We start from the raw sequence: 17,455 nt of genomic DNA, 5'->3' as shown, positions 1-17,455 counted from the left end.
GATCCGGGAATGAAAGGTCACCGAAGTCAATAGTTCAGATGAAGTAACTCAACCAAAGTGGATACTCCACAAAGGAAGAGCTCCCTCAAAAGAACCTCGTCCGGCTTGTGGTATGTCACGTTGTCAAAAACATGTTGACCTAACATGAGAGGCAACATGAGACCACACTAATCCTAGGTGTATACTCGGACCTGGGTTTTAGCCCCACTCAGAACACCCCTCCCCCAAAACAGAGGAACCACCTGTACAGAAGACGGCACAATGATACTATGATGCATGCAAATATTTATGCAAATATATACACAACAGAATAATAAATGCAATAAATAGAGCAACACAAGCAACTAAACTATCCTAGAACGCTATGAGAGACTCGCTTAGGGAAGATGGACCAGCAAAAGGTCAACTTCATGTCCCCAGCAGAGTCGCCAGCTGTCGCATCCGCGAAAAACAACCGGCGGGCTAAAACAAAAAACAAACAGAGCCGCCACCGTGCATTATTTATCCCAAAGAGGGAAAGGAAACGCTCGAAGTAAACCTCGAAAAGACATGGTCTCGCGACCAAAGAGAGATGGGATCGGGAGTCGGTTATGCGAAGAGAAGGTATTAGCACCCCTACGTATTCGTCGTACTCGACGGGATCCACGCTCAAAAGGAAAGAATAAGGTTGCCGAAAGAAATTGCTCAAAACAAATGCACACACACACACACACTGAAAACAACACAGGTGGGAGAAGAGGGGAACGGGCTTGCTAGGATATCGCATCCTATGCCTACGTATCTCATCTGGAATGAGAATCAGAGCTACCGTAGTTCGGCTCACACACGCCGAAACAAAACACACGCAAACAGGAAAACATGGAAACCGAATGCCAATCGCTGGACTTACATCAGACTCCGAACCAAACAAACCCACACTGGAAACCAAATGCCAATTGATGGACTTATATCGGACTCCAAGCACACAACAATAGGATACGGAATGCCAATCGCTGGTCTTACATCCATCTCCTAACACACAAGAAGGATAACCAACAACAAGTTAATAGGGAGTCTGGAACTCGAGCCTAATAACTGTCAAGCAAACACACACAAAAAGAAAAAGGGTGCCCGGAGAGATCTCGTACGATCTCCTGCCTACGTACCTCATCTGGTATGAGGATCAGGGCAACGTAGTTCCCCTTAACAGAGGAGAAACTTTCTCCTAACCAGAGACTGGGAAATGACAAACTAGAAGGGAGACTGACTCGAGCCTAATAGTTATCATGTAATCCACCATGGTAGGTTGAGGTTTCTATCTAACTTGCACAGGCAGCAAGCTATCCTAAACAGCACAAGCAAAGCAAACATACACACAATTAGCACACACTATATACACACAAAGTGGGCTCACACAAGGTTAGGCTGTGAAACACAAGCCAACTGGAATCGGGTGATGTTAGCTCTTAACCCTAACATTGAGAGTTAGGGTGAAGCAGATGAAATGGGAAGTGAGGGTAAGACCTCACAACTCTTATCCCTGACCTGGGAGAGCTTCAGACAAATGAAAGTGTGGGAGTTCAGAAAGTTGGAACTCTTCTCCACATATGACTGACTCAACAAAGATCTTGAGTTAATATCCACAATGCATCAACACAAGGTGTGTGAGCAAAGTGGATGACTCACTGAATAGCAGGAGATGGATTGCACATCTCTTTTATCTGCCAATTGCCTCATAGAGGTTTTTTCCTGCTTGGCACAAAAATAAACATTCACAAGCATTGCCTCTTAAGGAGGGCTTCAGACAGGTGCCTGCCCAAGTAACAGGACAGGTCTTCCAGACTACATGGAGTCAAGAGAGTTATACCTCAATTGGTTAAGCAACAACAAAAGCAAGTTCAAAAGAACTTAAGCAACTAAAGTACCTGAAAACAATCTAACTCAGTCAGTACACAACTCCAAAAAGTCAAACAGACAATCCAACAATCAACAGTTAACTGTACACAGTCAAACAGACAACAAGTGCAAGCTACAATGTGCAAGGCACAAGCTCAACTCAAATGAGCTAAAAGAAACCTACAAAACAAATCAATGTTAGTCAACATCAACCAATCAACCCAATTCAAGCAATGTGAATCAATTCCCTTATGACCATATATATGTTCCTTATCCTGAAAACAAAGCTCAAACATAAGCACCAACCACTAGGACAAAGGCCTAGGGTCAAAGAGGGAGAAATAATTCAAAACAGAACATGAAAATTGACATGAATCAACTTTAATCCAATAAGAACATCATCCAAAAAGTTCCACATCCATATCATGCACCAAATTCATTTCACAAGTCAAATAAGGCAAAGTATGCAAGTTGGAAGCTCATTGGAGCAACAAAATGAACAAATCCACATTAATTCCAAAATGATTCAATAAATCCCAAAAAAAATCATGGCTAAACAGAACCCATCACATAATCAACATACCAAAAATCAAGGTATTTGGACACGTTTAAGCATGCCAATCAAATTCCATAAGGCAAGGTAAGCACAAACAAGCTCAATTAGGGCACAAAATGCTACCTCAACTTAGCACAAGCCTAAAACAGAATTGACAACTGATAAATGTCTCAAACCAAAACCACAATAAACTTCAAAGTGTCTAGAAACAATGTGCAAAATTTCAAATCCATATGATAAACAACCATCATTTCACAAATCATTGAAGTTCATGACTATTCAAAAGTCCACAAATGGTCATCCAGCATGAAAAATACCAAACAAATCAGAAATCATTCCAAAAATTCCACAAACAATCATGATCAATCCTAACATTCAGAAGAAGCATCATGCAAAAAATCACATCATTTGGCATTTATTTGGCATGGCAAAGAAAATCAACAAGTTGAGCAAGCAAAGGTGTGACACACATTGTCACACCTACATTAACCAGATCATATCTCAACAACCAGAAATGCTAAAAATAACTCAACACCAAAAGGTCCCTAAAGATGTCTAGTTTAAGCATGCAAAGTTTCAAAGGCATTGGATCAAAACTCATCATTTCACAAAGAATAAGGCAAGCAAGGTACAAGATAGCACACATGTGAACAATCCCTAAGCCAAAACATTTTTCAACTGTGCATAATTTCTTCAAAAATAGCCAAAAAATACTAGACATGATGAGGAACAAGATGCAAAAATTCCCATGCCATTTGGATCATTATTGATTGAGTTATGAATTTTCTAAGTGAAGAAAAAATTAAAAAAACACATGAAAGCATGGTATGAACATGGATGGAATAATATGTGAAGTGCAATTGGAAAAGGCTGGAGCCAAGGATCGAACTGGCCACGAATTCAAATTGAGGCGCTTAACAATGAAACTCTGCATTTCATTAAAGTCTATGTGGCAAGGTCGTGCGCTCGTATCCAATCAATACGCCATGCCAGCAACACGTGGACCACTGCATGGCTATAAACATCAAACAACATGCAAACACGCGCTAACAAGATCAAACGCATCCCGGAAACGAAAACCCTAAGTGTTCATCAACATTCATATGTGTTCTTGAGCTCAAGAACAAAAGTGCTCAGAAATGGAAAATCAGCATATCATTGGACTCGTCTTTCAACATACATCAACAATCAAACCTGAATTTAACCTAATCTAACATATATCATGCAAAACGAATGGATCAAGTTTCATGTGTCAAACTTCAAATCACCATATCTATCTCATTTCTGCATGGATCTTAATGAAACAAAGCTCAGCATGTTCAGTGATGAAGGATCTACCATAAGCATACAACAATTTCATGAATCATGACATTCGAATTCTAACCTTAATGGAAGTGCAGAAGTGAAATAGGTTGATTCAAGCCTTGAGAAGTCCAAACAGATCTTCCTAAGCTCTTAGATGATTGAATGGATGAATGCTCGATGCTTAACCTTGCACGATTTGGCTTAAAAATCCAACTGCCATTGATGGATGTGAGCTTCAACAGTCCTCAAATCTGCATGAAATCCTTCGAATCTTGCTTCCAAAATGCTCTTCAATGCTTGTGGATGAAGGATTAATCAAGAACAAGGCAAAGTTTATGAAGAAATTTGATGAAAAAGTGAGAGAACCAAATGAAGAAAATTGTGAAAGTGGATCTAGATCTGAGAATTCTGAAGTGTTAACCTTGTTTCTGTTATGCTTTAGCTTTTATATGATGCCTTAACCATGTTGCTAATCACAATTAAGCCAAATGCAAATGGATTAGTGATATTTAAGTGTAATGCCAATTTGCCAATTCACCCTCATGTAATGCATGCCAATGGAACAGTGCTCGAATTTGCCCTTGGAATCATTTCAAATGCTGTTTGGAGGCAAATGTAATTGGTAAAATGTGAAGGCAATGCATAATTTTTGAATTACCACTTTCCCTCCAAAATTCAAATGAAAAGTCCAAAATTTTTGTAATGGAAATGCATGGTTTATGATGCATGAATTGGATAGTGCATGTCAAGAGAGAAATGTTGCAAAAAGAACCACTTCATTTGGCCTTATGGTTCAAAAGTTATGCACTTGTGAAGTTCAAATTTGCTTGACCATGATTGATCCATATCTTTTCAACCATACATGAGAAATTCATGTTCTTGGACTTTTTGGAAATGTAAGAACAAGATCTACAACTTTCACGTTCAACAAATTTTCATTTGAAGCATTTTTTATGATGTAATCTTGAGGAGAAAACCTTTCCATTTTTGGCAATTTTGAACTAGAAGTCACTTTCTATTTTTGGAAAGTTTTGTCCTGACTTTATTTTCTTCAATGTTGATGTTTGAAATGTCAAATGAGACTTTTTTGAACATGAATGAAGTATTTCTAATCACTTCCCACCTCCAAATCCAACAGTTGACTTTTGGTTGACTTTTTCCAGTTGATAGATGACTTGGCTATGCACAGATGAATTTGAGCCTCAATCTCCTGATGAAATGGCTCCAAAATGAAACCCTAGCTTTCACAAGCTCATTAAAACACATATAATGATCCCCATCTCCATGAAAGACCCCATCTCCTTGCAAAACCCTGATTGGCACAATACAACTGATTAGGGTTGACCAGAGGTCAAAACCCTAATCCCAAGGAATCTGATCAGGAATAATGAACCTCTTGGTGATGATAAGACCATGATGATGGTGTACCACTTCACCCAAGATAATGATCAATCTCCTTGAGGAGCCAAGAAACCCTAATTGAAGCACAAACCCTCAGATGGCCAGTGATCAATTCAATAAGACCCTCAAGCTTGAATCTTTTTAACCTCTCTATCTTCTGAGCAAGACCTGGGAGGATGACTTGCTTATTGTTTCCACATGACATGCAAAGATGCAATGCCTAATGCCCTATGAGATAAAATGCAATATGTTAAGCTAGTCCCAAGAGAGGAGAGCAAATTTTGAGGTGTTACAGTCAGCAACTACGTTTTTTGTTCCTTTTTTGTCTCTAATGTCTAAGTCGAATTCTTGTAGTAAAAGGATCCACCTAAGTAATCTAGGTTTTGCATCCTTTTTGCTCAGAAGGTAACGGATAGCTGCATGGTCTGTATAGATTATAATCTTAGAACCTACAAGATAAGACCTAAATTTATCGATTGCGAAAACTACAACTAGGAGTTCCTTCTCTGTTGTTGTATAATTTAATTGAGCGGCATCTAGGGTTCTACTAGCGTAATATATTACGTGTAGTTTCTGAAGGAGAATTTCCATCCAAGGCGCATCGGAATTTAAAAATTTCTCCTTTAATGATCCTTACGAATGGGCATGATCAGTGGTAGAATCGTTACCTCTTGTGGCGATTCAAACCTTTGGTGCAGATCTCTTGTAACGATCAAAACCTTGGATACAAATCCACGGAGCGATCACGAACGGTTAACGATGACAACGTCTCTACTCAGTCCACACGAACGGATTCCTTCAATCTCAGTGCTAGCTGGTACGAATGAAGGCTTTGAGTGAGAGAGAGAAGGAAACGAAATTCCAAGTCTTCACTTGAGTGTTAGTCTAAAAATGACAATGCTTCTACCCAAGGGTTCTATTTATAGAACCACTTGTGTGCGCTTCAAGCTAAAAGCCCACTTAAGTGTATTTTGGCCCATATCTCATAATATGCCAAAATCACTTAAGTATTTGGTACCTTACCATATTTCGTCTTCCACTTAAGTGCACCGTACCTTACGGTGTTCCTTAGTTACTCTATTTCTCATCAATCCGTCCTTTGTGTGTGACCCTGTAGGTTTTCGCGATGTTGGAAATTATATTAAATCACGCATTTAACATAATAAACAGTGAGCGGTATCTAGAAACACATCACTGCTACCCAAGACACGAAAATGTCATGTGATCTGACAAAACCTCCTGTGATAATGATTGTGTATAATTACCCCTTTGCCCTTATGTCTATATTGAACATAAGGTATAGACCGTGTCATCCTTGTCCAGTTCAATATTGGGCCCATAGACATTTATCCTGTTACGCAGGATGGGCAAATTCCATCTAGGACACTCATGTCCCTCAGCATGCTTTGTGGAGTACCCATCAACTATCTTTATGGTTATCCAGTTACGGACAACGTTGGATCAGCAATAAAGCACTCGACTCTACATCTAGGATCCATAGTGGTTTCAGGTCGAAGAGTGGTATACACCATTGTCACCATGAGAATAACTTATGACACTTTGCATAACTTTCTATATAGTATTCTCATAGCGGGTCAATCCGGTATAAATATTACTCTTAATATTCATACCTATGTTTAAGACTTGATAACTCTTTATCCGTGATCCATGAGATGTGATCATCAGTCTACAAAAATAATAGTCTTAATGCTTTAATGTTATCCCACTTGACAATAAATCTCGACTACGGATACTTTAAGAATAGTGTCCTTATGTTTAATGTGATCTCATGATTAAGTCATACTTGATACATTAAACGGACTAGCTATTCTAGGGACTTTATTAATCAAACATAATAAAAAAAAGCCTTTTATTGATTAATAAATAATTCGATACAAGTACCAAAAGTATTGGCCTCTAAGACTTTATTAATCACACATTATTTCGAAGGGTTTAGTCCAATCCGGGGTTTGTAGAATAGGTGCTGAAATTAATGCTTGTTTTAAATGATTAAAGGCCTCGATGCATTTCTCGTCGAAAATGAATTCAATATCTTTCATCAGAAGGCCAGTTAGGGGTTTTGTTATTTTAGAGAAGTCTTTTATGAAGCGTCGGTAGAAATCGGCGTGTCCAAGGAAACTACGGACTTCTCTAACTGTCTTAGAAGGGTTAAGGCTTTCTATAACTTCTATTTTTGCTTTATCGATCTCAATGCCTCTTTCAGATATTATATGTCCTAACACTATGCCTTATTTAACCCTAAAGTGGCACTTTTCCCAGTTTAACACAAGGTTAACTTCTACGCATCTCTCTAGGATTTTCTCAAGGTTAATAAGGCAGACTTCAAAGTCTAATCCACACACCGAGAAATCGTCCATGAATACTTCCATAATTCCGTTGAGATAATCTGCGAAGATTGACATCATACAATGTTGGAAAGTAGTTGGCGCATTACAGAGTCCAAACGACATTCATCTGTAAGCAAACGTTCCGTAAGGACAAGTAAAGGTTGTTTTCTCTTGATCCTCAGGGTGTATGGATATTTGGAAAAATCCAGAATATCCATCAAGATAACAAAAGTAGAAGTGTCTGGCAAGACGCTCCAGCATTTGATCTATGAATGGAAGGGGGAAATGGTCTTTCCTAGTTGCCGTATTGAGCTTCCTATAACTTATGCACATACGCATGTACAGGACTTACCCACTTACTATCAGAGATCTGATAGATTATACCAGCTTCCATTAGTTTAAGGACTTCCTTCTTTACTACCTCACTCATTACAGGGTTGATTCGTCTCTGATGTTCTCTAGAAGGTTTTGAAGCCTCCTCTAGTGAGATCCTGTGCATACACACGGATTGTCTAATACCTTTTAAATCAGAGATGTTGTACCCTAAGGCATATGGGTATCTTCTTAAAACGTTCAAGAGTCGATTCGTCTCATCTTGGTTTAAGGTGGCACTAACTATTACTGGGCGGTTCATTTCTTCATCCAAAAACTCATGTCTTAGGTTCTTGGGTAGTTCCTTAAGTCCTTGGGCTGGTTTTCGAGAATTTGGTGAAGGGTCTGGAGTAAGATCCAGACATTCGTTAGTGTAAGATTCCGTTTCCTCTAACTCGTCATCCTTTTCATTCGGGTTTAAAAATGGTTCGATCTTAGGTTCTCCTTGATCAGATTCTCTTATGCACTCATCTATGATATCGATCGCATAACATGCGTCTCCTAGAATTGGTGCCATCGGGAATTTTGAAAGAATGAACTCGATCTTTTCATCCCCTACTTCGAAGGTTAATTTCCCTCTTTTAACATCTATTATAGCTCCGGTTGTTGATAAGAATGGTCTACCTAAAAGGATAGGGATATCTTCGTCTTCTTTGATATCCATTACCATAATGTCTGTTGGGATATAAAGTTGACCGGTCCTAACTAGGATGTCTTCTAAAATGCCTACAGGATACTTAACAGACCTATCGGCTAATTGTATGGACATCTTAGTTGGTTGCAATTCTCCTAGGTTTAACCTTTTACATACAGCTAAGGGCATTAAACTTACACTAGCGTCTAAGTCTAGGAAAGCTTTGTCGATCACATGACTCCCTAAAATGCAAGGTATAGAAAAACTACCGGGGTCTTTCTCCTTCTTAGCGAGTTTATCCTCGGAAATAAAGTTGCATTCCAAGGGTTTTGGATCGTCAAGCGTATGCTTGTTGGTTAAGATGTCTTTGAGAAATTTTGCGTAAGACCGAATTTGGGTGATAGCTTAGGTGAAAGGAATCTCTACATGAAGCTTTTCTATCACTTTTATAAATTTTTGGTATTGGTTATTGACTTTGGTTTGTTTAAGTCTTTGCGGATATGGGATTGGTGGTTTGTATGGGGGTGGTGGTTTGTAAGTTTTATCCTTGGCTTCACCTTCTTGGTTGGTTTGTTTCTTGGGTTTCTCCGGTTCCTCTTCTTGGTTGGCAGGTATAGAATTTTTGGACTCGCTCATTGCTGGGTTACAAGGCCCTTCGTAAGCGGTCCCACTTTGTAACGAGATAACGTTAGCTTGCCCTCGAGGGTTTGGTCGAGGTTGTCCAGGGAATTCACGTCCAGGTGTAGATTGTGGGGCTTGGTTTTGTGCTACCTGTGAGATCTGGGTTTCAAGCATCTTGTTGTGAGTGATTATTTGATCAACCTTGGTTCCTAATTGCGTTATAAGTTCTTTTACGTGAATGTTCTGGTTTAGGAATTCTTTATTTTGCTGAGTCTGGCCCGATATAAAGCTTTCCATGATCTTCTCAAGGTTAGAATTCTAGGGCACAACTTGCATAGGTTGGTTTGGTTTTTGGGCTTGATAACCTTGCGGTCTCTGAGGTGTATGATTTTGGATAGGGTTCTGGTTTTTATAGGAGAAATTTGGATGATTCTTCCATCCAGGGTTGTAAGTGTTTGAAAATGGGTTACCTTGGCCGTAATTCACTTGGTTGGTGTTCAGGTCGTTCAAAAGGTTACACTCCGCTGATTTGTGTTCTTTAGATCCATAGAGTTCGCACTCTGTGTGGACTATTGCTGCGGTGTTTGTATACATATGTTCGATCCTAAGGGCTAAATGTCGCAATGCGAAAAACAACCGGCGGAAAAAAACAAGGTTACGGAGCCGCCACCGACGCTATGCATCCTATGACGGAAAGGAAGCGCATGACTACCCTAAGAAAGGGAAAGGAACGGTCTTACGACCAGAGATTGCAAGGTACGAGAGTCGGTTACGCAAGGGGAAGGTATTAGCACCCCTCACGTTCGTCGAACTCGATGGGATCCACGCTCAAAAGAATAGGAAAAGGTTGCTAAATAACTGCTCAAATAAATGCACACACTGGAATAATAAACAGGTGAAAGAAGATGGAGGAAGCGGACTCGGCAGGATGTCGCATCTTGGGCCTACGTGGTTTGTTAGAAACAAACATCAGAGTCAACGTAGTTCAGGGAAGGGGGAAACATGCTCGCTAGGACATCGCATCTTATGCCTACGTATCCTCTCTATCCAGAGAAGAATCAGAACACTCGTAGTTCGGCTAACGCATGCCGAAACAAACACCGAAAAGAGACGCTGAGACGTCAAAAGAAACACTCAAAAGGAAACAGAATGCCAATACATGGACTTATATCCGACTCCAAACACACACAAACAAGGAAACAGAATGCCAATACATGGACTTACTTCCGACTCCAAACACACCAACAAGGAAACAGAATACCAATACATGGACTTATATCCGACTCCAAACAAACAACACAAACAAGGAAACAGAATGCCAATACATGGACTTAAATCCGACTCCAAACAAATAACACAAACAAGGAAACAGAATGCCAATAGATGGACTTATATCCGACTCCAAACAAATAGCCTACGCTAACCAGCGAACACCAAAGAAAAAGGTTATCAGAATGAACCCCAACCAAGCAACTACTTATTCAAAGATGAACCTCAAAGATGAACCCCACAGATGATAACCATCCTCACAAATGAACCCCCAAAGATGATAACCATCATCATAAATGAACCCCAATAATGATAACAGAAGAAAACCCCTAAGTTATGAACATACACACACTGAACAAAGGGTACTCACACCAAAGCCAACAAAAAAAAGGTGAACACACACATACAAAACAACAAAAGGGAGAACAAACAAAGACTCAAAAAGGAAAGGTTGAACAAACAAACTAATAGGGAGTTTGGAACTCGAGCTTAATAGTTGTCAAACAAAACACACACAAAAAAGAAAAAGGCTGCTCGGAGAGATCTCGCTCGATCTTCTGCCTACGTATCTCATCTGGTATGAGAATCAAGGCGACATAGTTCCCCTTAATAGGGGAGAAACTCTCTCCTAACCAAAGACTAGGGAAGCAAACAAACTAATAGGGAGACTAAGACTCGAGCCTAAAAATTGTCATGCAATCAAATATCCCTAAGTTGAGGTCTCTAATCAGAACCTAACTCACACATGCAGCAAGTCAGTTCAAACAACAAATAAACACCAATCACAAGTAAAGAAGCATCACACACTATACACATACAAGAGGCTCATACAAATGGTTGGGCTTTAGTCAAGAGGGGTCATATCAACCTCGACAAAAAAGCCAAAACTGTAGGGGTATGCTGAAGCTCTTAACCACTAACATTGAGAGTTAGGGTGAAGCTGATCAAAGATGAAAATGAGGATGAGACCTCATAGATCTTAACCCTGGCCTGGGTGAGCTCAAATCAAAGAAAGCGTGGGGATCCAGAAAGAGGAACCCTATTCCACTTGACTGACTCTATACAAAGATCTTGGGTACATTGTTCAAGAGCATCAGCACGTAGTGCGAGCATAATGAACGACTCACTGAATAACAGGGGATTGATTACTAATCCCTTCTATCTGTCAATTTCCTCTTCACTTAGGAGGACTTAACAAGTAACATGCCTCATTTAGAGGTCTTTGGCACAAAGGTAAACAAACACAAACATTGCCTCTTAAGGAGGACTTCAGCCAAATGCCTGCCAAAAAAGTGACAGGGCTTCCAGACAACATGGAGTGAGAAGGCTAAACTACCTCAGTGGTGTATCAAACACACTCCAAAGCAAAGCAAAAGCAAAGCTAGCAAGCAACTAATGTACCTGTACAAAAGCTTAACAGTTAGTATCTCAGACAACCAATCAGAAAACAGACAGTGAAACCAATGCAACTGTACACAATGCAAGTCATAAGTGCAAGCACTCAAGTGAGTTCATCACATCAATGGACCTACAAGACAACAAGAGTTAGTGATCAAAGCAATTGGCATCTCAAATAATGAGATCACACCAATCATCAAAGCCAAATGCTCAAACCTGAAACACAAAGCTCAATTAGTATGTGTATAAACCACTAGTACCAAGACTAGGTTCAAAAGCAAGTCGAATGACCAAAATAGAAGTCAATATTTTACACAAAGCATATTCAATCAATCAAGAAAAAGTCCTCAAAAGGACCAAGATCAATTCATAAGGCAAAGACATCAAATGATCAATGGAATGCAAAGGCAAGCAAAGGTGCACACAATTGGACATCCAAATTAGAAAATACAAATCAAAACACAAAAGCATCCAATGATCCTGAAATTTTTTATGTGAATTCAACATGTTATGAACATACATCATGCAAAAAATTAGATCCAAAAGAGCTCAAATGATAGGCAAATGAAAATGCAGAAATGCAACATCTAAAATGTGACACAAATTGTCACAACATATGTTCATGTGTCCAAAACAGTGATGGTATATGATAAAAATCTCAATCCAAAGCTCAAAAATCACATCATGAGAGAGGATCAAGCATGTCAAATTTCAGATCAATTGGATCAAAGCATGGCATTTCATAGGCAAATGAACATGGCATATCAATTTGGTACATGGTTCAAACAACAATTCACAATTAAAAATCCAAAATCAGACAATTCATGAAAAAAATGCTAAAAAATACTAGACATTAAAACAAGAATGTGGAAAAAAAATTGGATCAATTTGGATTAATCTACAATTTTTAGTGATTTTTCAAAGTTGAATGAAATAATTGAATTAATAAAAGAAATTGGAGGGAAAATGAGAATCAAATTAAAATCATCATATGCATTCAGCAGGATTCGAACACAGGTATGCCAGGTCACATGATAAATCAACAATTAAATCAGAAAACATGCATAGCGAAGGATTGAACACGCGCACGCTAGGTCAAATGAGAAAAATCAAATAAAATTGAGAAGCACACGAGCCAAGGATCGAACGCGCGCTAGCAAAGACAAGAAGCGCTCATCAAAACGCTACGCATCATTAAATGATGTGGCAGCCACATAAGCGGTCAAACACACAAGGCAAGGTCAAGCGCACATCGGCCAATGGATTAGCCATGCAAGCGCACACATGGACGATGACTGAACCAAAAACCCTAGCATAATTGCAGAGCCGGCGACGGTGGTTACAACCGTCTTCTCCGGCCATCCAGGCGGCGGAGAAGCAATTTTTTTCCAGATTTGCACGAAGTGCATATGGTTGAAAAGGTCTTTTCACCTAGATCACGATAGATGTTTGAAATGACTTCAAAATCTTCAAGATAGATGTTTGAAATGACAAATAGACCTCTTTTAAACATGATTGAAGTGTTGAAACTCATTTCCCCACCTCATAGTCCTTAGCTATTGCACAGTTGACTTTTGGTGGTCCTCAGATGACCTTGACATGCCCTGATCAGCTTGAACCTCCACCACTTGGGGAAATGGCTCAGAAATGAAACCCTAGCTCAAACAAGCCCAATATAATGATCATATGATCCTCATCCCATAAAATACCTCATCTCCTTGAGAAACCCTAGCTGGAAGACTAGCATTGATTAGGGTTGACCAGAGGTCAAAACCCTAATCCAAAGGAACTTGAGAATGCACTCTGAAATCCTGATGATGATAGAACCATGATGATGATAATATATCCTTGCCAATAAGATAATGCTCAAGACCTGTGAAGGATCAAGAAACCCTAATGCACTGCAAACCCTCAGATGGTTGATCATCAATTCAAAGAAACCCTCAGGCTTGAATCATGCAACTTGCCATCTTCTGAAAAGACTTTGGAGGATGATCTCTTATTTCCATATGATATGCAATATGCAAATGCCTAATGTCCTAAAACATGAAATGCAATGTGTCAAACTAGTCCCAAGAAGAGGAGGGAAAATTTTCAGGTGTTACACTAAAGCATCCATTTTCGCCTGCATCATATCTAGAGAGCTTACCTCATGTATTCCACCTTGGGTCTCCTTTTTCTCTATTGATGCTCGTTCAGTTCCTCATTGGTAATGGTTTTGGGCCATATCCTCAATTAGGTCACAAGCTTCGGGGTAAGGTTTGTTCATCAGCGCGCCACCTGCGGCAGTGTCGATGCTCATCTTGGTGTTATAATGAAGTCCATTGTAGAAGGTATGAACGATCATCCATTATTCTAGGCCATGGTATGGGCAGACACTTAATAGCTCTTTATATCTCTCCCAAGCTTCAAAAAGCGATTCTCCTTGGTTTTGAGCAAATCTAGTTATTTGGTTTCGAAGAACAACAGTCTTACTAGGGGGAAATATCTAGCAAGGAATACTCTCCTAAGGTATTCCCAGTAGTTATTGAATTAGCTGGAAGTGAATATAACCATGAACGTGCTCTATCCCTGAGGGAGAAATGAAATAATATTAAACGGATCGCATCAGGTGAAGCTCCATTAGATTTAAAGGTGTCGGCTAGTTGGATAAAAACTTCTAAATGTTGATTCCGGTTCTCAGTTGCGAGACCCACATATTGGTTTTGTTGCACTAATTGCAACAAAGATGGTTTTAGTTCGAAATCGTTAGCATAAATAAGAGGGTTTACTATACTTGAACTAGGTTCCTCGTCAGAGGGTTGGGAAAAATCCTTAAGAGGTCTCCTATCACGATTCTCGGCAATAGCTTTCTTAATTCGGATGAGTAAGAGGCGTGTACGAGTATAACGTTCGGGTTCCGCTAAAGGATCTACTAAATTTCCGGTACTATTTGTTAGGTTCATTAAATGTAGCTTGGTTGTTGATTTCCTGGATTTTCTCTAAGCTGTTGAATCCCTGAAGAATAGCCTGAGAAAAAGCTGAAACAGAAAACTGAACAACCTACAATATAGCATATGCTGTCAGGAATGAATGTCACGACATTCAGCTTGACATCAAGGACCATATGCTGAGTCTGTTTTTCCAGAAAACAGACTGTACAATTTTGCTGACCTATACATGGCCAAAATGACCATACTACAGTAACAGCATACATTAATAAATGTCAAAGTATCCAATTTGACATTTACACATTTGGCCTTAAGTTAGTTCTGTTATCCTCTTGAAGAACAGACTAAGAAACATACTGAAGTGTAGCAGAACACCACTCTATCTATTGTTCAGTATATGCTGTCAATGATGAATGTCATAACATCCAGTTTGACATTCAGTCAGTAGGCCTTATGCCAGGTCTGGTATTTCCTTGATAACCAGACTGGAAATAAATACTAAGTTCCAACAGAACACCAGCTGTTCTATTCCTTAGTATCTGCTGACAGGTATGAATGTCACAACATCCAGTTTGACATTCAATAAATCCTGTATTAGCTAATCCTGCAGTAATTACTCAAGTGTGTCATGACATCAGTCAAGACATCAGAGTCCAGCTAGTGTTTTACCATATAATGCAGCCAATTAAACACCTACAAACTCCCCCTTTGGCAAATTTTTGGCTAAAACACTTTGATCCCCATAACAGAGTTCATAGCAGCGGAATCACACTTCTAGCAGGAAATAAACCTAGCTAATACACTCAGAGTGGCAACACACTCACACACATGGAAGTTAAATAAGAACTTCACAAGGCAGCACACATACAGAAGTTAAATCCAAACTTCAACACACAACAGCTGCAGGGGAGGGAATCTGTCATGAGAGTCTGTTGTAGAGACCCACTCTGTTTTTCAGGGGTGGTGGTTATTACTCCCCCTTTTTGTCAAAAATGTTGCCAAAGCCAACAACATAACCAGAGAACAATGACAGAGTTACAGACTTGGTTTTACTTCACAGTTTCAACCAAGTTAGCATCCACTTGATCTTGCTTCACAGCTTTGATCAAGTAATCACCCACTTTTGCTTTACAGTAGGTACTACCATATCAGATGCCATGACCTTGGTTCTGACATCCAGAACCACTCCTGCATGAACAGCGTCCTTGAATTCCTGCAGGTACATGGGCCTTCTCACAATAGGTTTTCTTCTTACCCTCTTGTTGCCACACTTGTTGCAAGAGGCACAACTATGATCTGTTGGCCAATCAGAGCACAGTATCAATTGTTTAATAGGCAGAGATATTAAACAATACATCCCAAACATCCGTGGTTGCTATAAGGTCTCAGAGAGACATATCCCCAATTTTCCCCTTAAGGTTTCAAACTGAGTAGCATCCAGAGCCTTTGTAAATATGTCAGCCAGTTGAAGTTCAGTGGCTACATGTTCCAAAGTAATCACCTTGTCTTCCACCAGATCTCTGATGAAGTGGTGCCTAATGTCAATATGTTTGGTTCTGCTGTGTTGGCTGGGATTCTTGGAGATATTGATGGCACTGAGATTATCATAGAACAATGTCATGACATTTTGAGTGACATTGTACTCAGTGAGCATCTGTTTCATCCAAACCAGTTGGGAACAACTGCTTCCAGCAGCTATGTATTCAGCTTCTGTAGTGGACAGAGATACACAATTCTGCTTCTTGCTGAACCAAGATATGAGATTTTCTCCCAAGAAGAAACATCCTCCTGATGTGCTTTTTCTGTCATCAGCACTCCCAGCCCAGTCAGCATCACAGTACCCAGATAGGACAGGCTCAGACCCATGTGAGTACAGCATCCCATAGTCACAAGTCCCATTGATGTACTTAAGAATCCTTTTGACTTGATTCAAGTGGCTCACCTTAGGCTCTTCTTGGTATCTAGCACACACTTCAACTGCATAAGAAATGTCGGGTCTACTTGCAGTTAGGTATAGCAGACTGCCTATCATGCTTCTATACAAGCATTGATCAACACTAGGCCCTCCATCATCTTTGGTTAACTTCAGATGAGTAGGTGCAGGAGTCCTTTTGTGCCTAGCATTATCCATACCAAACTTCTTAACTATGTTATTGTCATACTTTCTTTGGGAGAGAAACATAGAGTCCTCCATTTAGTTTACTTGCATTCCAAGGAAATAGGTCAGTTCTCCAACTAGACTCATTTTAAACTCAGATTGCATCTGGTTTACAAATTGTTGAACCATTTGTTCTGACATTCCACCAAAGACTATATCATCCACATAGATTTGAGCTATCATGATTTTGCCTTCTTCATCCTTCACAAACAAGGTTTTATCTATTCCACCTTTTCTGTATCCATTTGAGGTCAAAAATTCGGTCAACCTTTCATACCATGCTCTAGGTGCTTGTTTCAACCCATATAAGGCTTTTCTTAACTTGTACACATGCTTGGGTTGGTTGGGATCACTGAACCCTTTGGGTTGTTCCACATAGACTTCTTCATTCAAGTAGCCATTCAAGAATGCGCTCTTCACATCCATTTGGAACAGTTTAAACTTCAGAATGCATGCTACACCTAAAAGCAATCTGATAGACTCAAGTCTGGCCACAGGAGCAAATGTTTCATCAAAATCAACCCCTTCCACTTGAGTGTAACCTTGAGCAACTAGTCTTGCTTTATTCCTAGTAATTACTCCTTTCTC

The 17,455-nt window shown here is 39.7% G+C and overlaps 1 non-coding gene across 1 annotated transcript; it reads left to right on the top strand.

Moving 5' to 3' along the window:
• Positions 1-14,136: 14,136 nt before the first annotated feature.
• On the top strand, positions 14,137-14,243 carry LOC127133413 (small nucleolar RNA R71). Its single transcript, XR_007807390.1, has one exon. It is a non-coding gene; the product is annotated as a small nucleolar RNA R71 (small nucleolar RNA).
• The last annotated feature ends 3,212 nt before the right edge of the window (positions 14,244-17,455 follow it).

The sequence above is a fragment of the Lathyrus oleraceus genome, chromosome 3, assembly GCF_024323335.1.
Source record: "Lathyrus oleraceus cultivar Zhongwan6 chromosome 3, CAAS_Psat_ZW6_1.0, whole genome shotgun sequence".
Classification (NCBI taxonomy): domain Eukaryota; kingdom Viridiplantae; phylum Streptophyta; class Magnoliopsida; order Fabales; family Fabaceae; genus Lathyrus; species Lathyrus oleraceus.
The sequence above is the reverse complement of the archived record's forward strand: the minus strand, read 5'-3'. Positions and strand labels throughout refer to the sequence as shown.